Source organism: Onychomys torridus, unplaced genomic scaffold (genome assembly GCF_903995425.1).
Source record: "Onychomys torridus unplaced genomic scaffold, mOncTor1.1, whole genome shotgun sequence".
Classification (NCBI taxonomy): domain Eukaryota; kingdom Metazoa; phylum Chordata; class Mammalia; order Rodentia; family Cricetidae; genus Onychomys; species Onychomys torridus.
This window is the reverse complement of record NW_023413037.1, coordinates 107,633-114,660: the sequence shown is the minus strand read 5'-3', so window position 1 is coordinate 114,660 and position 7,028 is coordinate 107,633.

Genomic DNA, 7,028 nt, shown 5'->3' with positions numbered 1-7,028 from the left:
TCTTAGAGCTTATCCTCAAGTTTGGTTAGGAATCACTGCATGTGCTCTCATCATCTATTGAAAGAAGCCTCTCTGATGACACTTAAGTTAGGAACCAATCTTTGATTATAACAGAATATATTTATAGATCACATCATTGTATTTACCTTGGTGAGTTGTACTGTGAAGAAATTATATAATGTCCTGGAAATTTTAACCAAAACAAACAGTGTAAATAAGTACCACTTAAAGTGCTTTGATGATTATTAAATTCTCACAAAATCATACACCTCTATTTCAGGTTGGTGAATTACATTTGCAAGGCATTCTTTTAAGAACAATGTCAAAGAAAAAATTCTTTAAAGGATATCACTATTAAAATCATGAAAGCTATGCTATATAACTGTCAGTTTTTATTTCATAACATTAGTATTACAAAAGTTACATGCAGTGAAGAGGTGATAAGTATATTGTCAAAGGTTTCTATTAAGGAAATAGTCCATAGTAAAGCTAGTGTAATTCATATACTTGTGACTGTGCTGTTTAGTGAGTGGGCCATTAGAGTCAAAAGTCAAGGGATGTCGTTGAGGAAATACCTTATTCCCTATACACAAGTCTGTGAGGACAGAAAGTCATACAAAATCCAATGAGGAAATCTTTTATTTGTTACTCTTCCTTTACTAGTTATATGTCACTCTGGAGACAAACCATATGAGCATAGGGATATGGAAGACATAACATACCTCATTCTCATAAGATTGAGAAGATATGTAGCAGTCTCCACATTGATTATAATTGTTGAATTTCATTCAAGTATACAAGCAATTGATTTTCTAGCTTCATTGTTGATGCATTAACAAACTCACACTACAGAGAATCCCTATGAGTACTAGGACTGCATAAATAAAACATGGGTGTAAATTCCTCTTTACAATTAGACAAAATTGAAAACTTAATTCATACAGATATAAAGAGTCAACAGTGTAATGATTATGGTAAAGGTTTGACATGTGTTTGCAGGCAAGAAACTGGAGATAAGAAACCTTTGATATATACTGAATGTGGTAAAACTGTTGTATATGAGAGTTATCTTCAAAGGCATAAAACAACACATACAGGAGAGAAACCCTATGAATGTAATCAATGTGGTAAAGCTATTATACACCACAATCATCTTCAAATTCATAAAAGAACACATACTGGAGAAAAACCCTATGAATGAAATCAGTGTGGTAGAGCCTTTGCTCAACATGCTCATCTTCAAAGTCAAAGAAGAACACATAGAGTAGAGAAACCCTATGAATGTAGTCAGTGTGTTAAAGCCTTTGTAGAACATGGTCATCTTCAGTATCATAAGACCACATACAGGAGAGAAACTTTATGAATGTAATCTGTGTTGTAAAGCCTTTGCATGATTCAGTAACCTTCGAAGGCAGACAAGAACCCATACTTTTCAGAAACCCTATGAATGTTTTCAATGTGGTAAAGCCTTTGTACAACATGGTCATCTTCAGTGTCATAAAAGAACAGATACAGGAGAGAAACACTATGAAAGCAATCAATGTGTTAAGGCCTATGCTTATCATAGTACTCTTCAAATACATAAAAGAAGACATCCTGGAGATAAACCCTATGAATGTAATCAATGTGGTAAAGTCTATGCTCATCACAGTACTGTTCAAATGCTTAAAAGAAGACATGCTGGACCAAAAACGTATAAGCATAATTAATGTGGTAAAGCTTTTTGTCATCACAGTCATCTTCAAATGCATGAAAGATCACATACTGGAGAGAAACCCCATGAATTTAATCAATGTGGTGATGTCATTTCACACATAGTACTATTCAAATGCATGAAACAACACCTACTGGAGAGAAACCCTGTGAATGTAATGCATATGATAAAGCCTTTGTGTATATCAGTAGTCTTTGAAATCATTAGAAAAAGTCTTACTGCAGAGAAATCCTAAAAATATAGTCAGTGTCATAAAGTTTTTCACTTTATACATGAATAAACCTATTTCTGCACAGTCAATCTCATAAAGCCTTTGCATATTACAATAGTATTTTAGTACCTGCAAAAAGTACTAAGGGCTTATTATTATAAAGTATTTGGTAAGATCCATATCCAAAATACTTGCATTCAGTTACACAAAGTGTGTTCCTTCTGTATAAAACAATTTGACAATGTCAGCAATTTGTTGATGCTGTATGATGCCCATTTTTACAGTGTTTGCCCCTGTAAAATCATGGAATAAATAAATTTAGAAGTTTGTAAAACCCTGTGTAGGGTAAAACCCAGCCAAAGAAACACACCAGGAAAATGAAACCAGAGTCAGTGAAAAACATTCAATTTGGCACTGAAACTAGAGCTAAAGAAATACACTCTACCTCTGACTAACTGAGCACAAAGCTAACCAATCCATGAGCAAACCCCCCCCCCCAAAACAAAAAAACAACCAATCCCTGAGCACAAAACCAACGAATCACTGCACATGAAAGCCTCCCAATCTCTGAGAATGAGCTTGAAATCCAGCCAACACCTATTCTCAAAATCATTTCCCTGGAAATCTCCAACACTATGAAGCCCCATATAAGCCTTGTGTTTCCTTCAGCTGGCAGTTGCCCTTTCTCACACTGACACAGGAAGCTACTATTCTGGATTCTTCTCCTCTATATAAATCACTTGATTTAGATTTAGGTGAAGACCTTTTGCCAGAGCAGAGCAGAATGTCTGCTGGGAAACACTCTAGTGGAGTTGAGCAGAGGAGCTATGGATATCTCTGCTGGGAGACTCACTAGTGGAGTTGAGCAGAGAAGCAATTGACATCTCTGCTGGGAAACTTGCTAGTGGAGTGAAACAGAGAAATAATGGACACCTCTGCTAGGAAATTCTCTTAGGGGAGTGGAACAGAGCAGCAAAGGATACCTTTGCTGGAAATCTCTCTTAGCTGAGTGAAGTATAGCTAAGCTGTACTATCTCTTTTTTAGAGAGGAGCAGGTTTGCCACATCCTTCAAGTAAACCATCCCACAATGGGATAAACTTTCAGGACTAGCAAATTTTCTAACAGTCAGTATTCCTATCCCCTCACAGCTTTATTTATCCAGCTTCCTTTCACAGCTATTTTTTGAGAGCTATAGGTATCCTTTAAACATTTCTTCCACAGCTTCAGCTATACCCTAACATCCCAACAGCCAGGATAACTTTCTCCTCTCAATTGTATCTATCCAGGATACATTCTACTCCAAACTATAGGTGTTGCCTAACTTTTGATACTCAGGAAAATTTTCCTTCCAGACCTAAACACTTCCACTATGAATTTAAATAATAATTTATTTTTTTTAGATTTTGTACTCTTCTTTAATTACATGAAATAACAAAATTCAGGTGTAAAACTATATGGGTTTGGATTAGTTGCTTTTCTGTTCTTGTTGTATAATGTCTATGTCAACTTATAATGAGTTTTATTTGGCCCCAGAAGAATACAGCATCACCATGTAAGTGGCATGGCAACAAATGTCAGAAATGACATTTCTAAATTGAGATCTCACATCCTTAGCCTGCACAGGAGCAGAAAGTGGGAACTGAAACTGATGTGTGGATGGAAATTATCAAATCTTAACCCAAGTGACATATTTCCTCAGCAGAATAGTATTTCCTAAACCTACACAAATGATACCTGAAAAGGATTTCTCTGATTTCATATGTACGTGCTTGCTTTCTGTTACATGAACCAATTCACACTCAAGAAAATCTCTGTAAACCTTTAAATATCTCAATACCTGTGTTCTAGGAATGCAATGCATGCTTACAAATGAAAAAGTTTCTTCAGTGAAAAATAGTTTTTCTAAGGAGTTGTTTTAATTTTAATTATGTCATGTCAGTACATGCTTTTGGGGTATGTGAATTTGCATGCTACTTTCTGAAAACATTAGGCTCTTGGAATTCTTGTAGCAAGAACTAAAGGAAGTTGTCAAAATCAAGTCTTATTGGGAATGAACTTTCCTTAACAGCCCAACCATATCTCTTGCCACGAAAATATTTCAAAGCCTATTTATATCATGCTAAAGTAATGAAATAGGGACAAACTCATACAAGAGAAAAATTTTATTCATGTAAACAACTTGGTACAGTTGTCTTCAGTTTAAAGAAAAAAATCTTGGCCAGGCATTTTAATGCCAGCACTTGGGAGGCAGAGGCAGGCCAATCTCTGTGAGTTCGAGGCCACCCTGGTCTACCAAGTGAGTTTCAGGAAAGGCACAAAGCTATACAGGGAAACCCTGTCTTGAAAAACCAAAAAATTAAACAAACAAACAAACAAACAAATAAAGGGGAAAAAGAAAGAAAGAAAGAAAGAAAGAAAGAAAGAAAGAAAGAAAGAAAGAGGAAAAAGAAAAAAATCTAACTTCATTTTCTTTTCATGCTAGCCTTGAAGGAGATAATTAGTTACAATGTTTAGTGAAGACTGATGGGGGAGATCAATGCATCTTCATTTCTATTTTGAAACCCTCAAGTTGGATACCAAAGTGTGCTATATATGTGGCAAATTCATTTAGTTAAATTTATTTTTTTGGTCTCTATATTCCTTCTGTGTCTTTTGTTTATCTTCCATTGTGTTTTCATTTAGTGCTGTAATACAGAGAATGGGAAGCCAGTCATCTTACTAGTCTATTGTTTATTTAAATATCAGGCAATGTATGATCATACTTTCTGAGTGACAGTGTCTGTGAAAGGATGGTGGGTTGTGGTGTTTGGTTTTGATTTCATGTTTTCACAAATTCCCTTGAGATTTTGTTGTTCATATTAAGCCTAGCCTTGATTTCAGTAATGATTCAAGGATACATTTGAACTCATGACCCTCATGTATCTACCTCCAGAGTAGTCCAGAGGAGAAAATCTACTCCCAATGTATGATGTTTTGTTAACACAACAATGTTAATTTTAAAATGCTTAATTGAAAATAATATAAGAAACATTAAATCTTTTATGTGCGTATTCAAGGCAGGATTTTCATGTATTTACTACAAATGTAATAAAGTAGGATGATCAGCAATATGTTGTTTATCTTATATAATCAGGGCAGAGCTGTTGTGAGCAGACTGAGGTGTCCAGGATATCTCACCTTCCAGGATTGAACTGTTTCCTTGCAGTTACAGCCATCAGAGCTGTCCTAAACAGCTCCAGGTGTCTAGGACACCTTCAGGGCAGAGCTGTTGTTTGAGCAGCACAAGGTGTGTAGTATACCTTGCACTCCAAGGATAAACTGTCTTCTTGCAGTTCCAGCCATCAGATCTGTCCTAAGCAGCTCAAGGTGTTGCCTGACTTGCCAGGTCGTCAGGACACCTTTCCGCAGAGTTGCTGCAACAAATTTACTTACATTGTTGGTGCTGAAACATGGGACCAAACCCACAGAGTTGCATACAATTTACTTACAGCTCTTCTGACCCTAGGCCAGCAGAGGTAGGCTATTTAGATGATATGAGGTGGAGCTGCATGAGCTCTCTTAGTAGGCTTGCTGAAATAGAAGGCTAAGAATTTCACAAGTATGTACTGCACAGGTGTGTACCCTCTAGAATCTGAGAAGGTATTTCTCTTGTCTTCAAAAACAAATTCTCAATGATGGTACCTATCACAATGGAGACCAAAACAACATCATGAACAGTTTTGAGAATGGGGCTCAACATCATGGCAGATTTATAAACTCCCCAAAGGTATATCTATGTGTCACTAAAGTAAGCACACTGGCAGAACTAAAATGTTCAAAGTGTTGCTCACAATTTTCACCAACTGTGAGATATGGAATTGCTCATGCCCATTCACAGATCCCTGATTTCAAGGAATAGGTTGAGATACATGCACAAACACATAGACAAAATACACAAAGCATACCCATGTGTGTGAGAGACAGAAAGACAAAGAAAGAGGTACTTAGAGAGACAGAGATAGAGAGACTGAGTGAGAGTGGGAGAACTCTATCAATATGTTGCTGAACAAATGCATGCAGGGGTGTCCTCTCAGAGAGGAACAAAAAGAGCAGGGATCAGTATCAGTCCCTGTATCCACATATTTTGATGTGTGACCAGGCCTCTCCAACTGCTGCTTGGAGAATCGAACACCCAAGGCCTTTCCAAGCAAGTAACAAAACTATCAACTCAAACTCACAGCAACTAACATCTCACATTAGCCAACACTTGATAGAATGCATTCTGGGAACTCCTATACTACTGCCTCAATCCATGAGTACTCTGACTCCTGCCACAGGCTCTGTTTTTGTTTTTGTTTTTAGAGGAAGCAGAATACTATTTGTCCTCATGTCATTCATGTCCACATTTGAGGTTATTCTACCTTTGGAAAGAATTCATATACACAATTTTGGGCAAAAGCATACCATGAAGGTGCAGCCTACCAGAAACACTGACCTTATATAAAATGAATTAATGATGCCAGAGTAGGTCTGAGATTGAAACCACAGGATAAGAAAGAATGAATGCCTATTCTTCATGCTTTCTACTGTGATAAATATCAGGCGATCTCACTGCTAATTTCTTTCAATGGTAATTTTCTGTAGCTGACTAGTCAGTCTTTCTATCTTATGCTTCACCTGCATCTTGGTGAGGAAGGTTTGGTGGTATGGTGGCTCCCTGGTGCTCATTGTGTGTAGATGTACACAAATTAACTTGCAGTATGACAAGGCAAAGTGAATGGACAGACCACTCTGAGTCCTAATCAAATGTTTGAGAAAGCTTGTTTACCAATGAATCAGTGACACCCCAAATTATTTTGTCCTATGGTTCAGATGCCCCCTCTGGGGAATTCAGCTATTTCCTCTATTTGAAGGGAAGTGTTTATCTCAGCTATCTGGTTCTCTCTGTCCTCATAGCACATGCTCCAAGTAACCAAGTAGAGAGAGTCATGAGAAAATCACCATTGTTCACAATCACCTCAGTCATTTAGAGGTTTCTCAAATATTGTGACAGGACACTCTAACCATATAACTATTAATGGAGAAGTCATATAAGTGCAGAACATGGTCACCAGACTCAACAA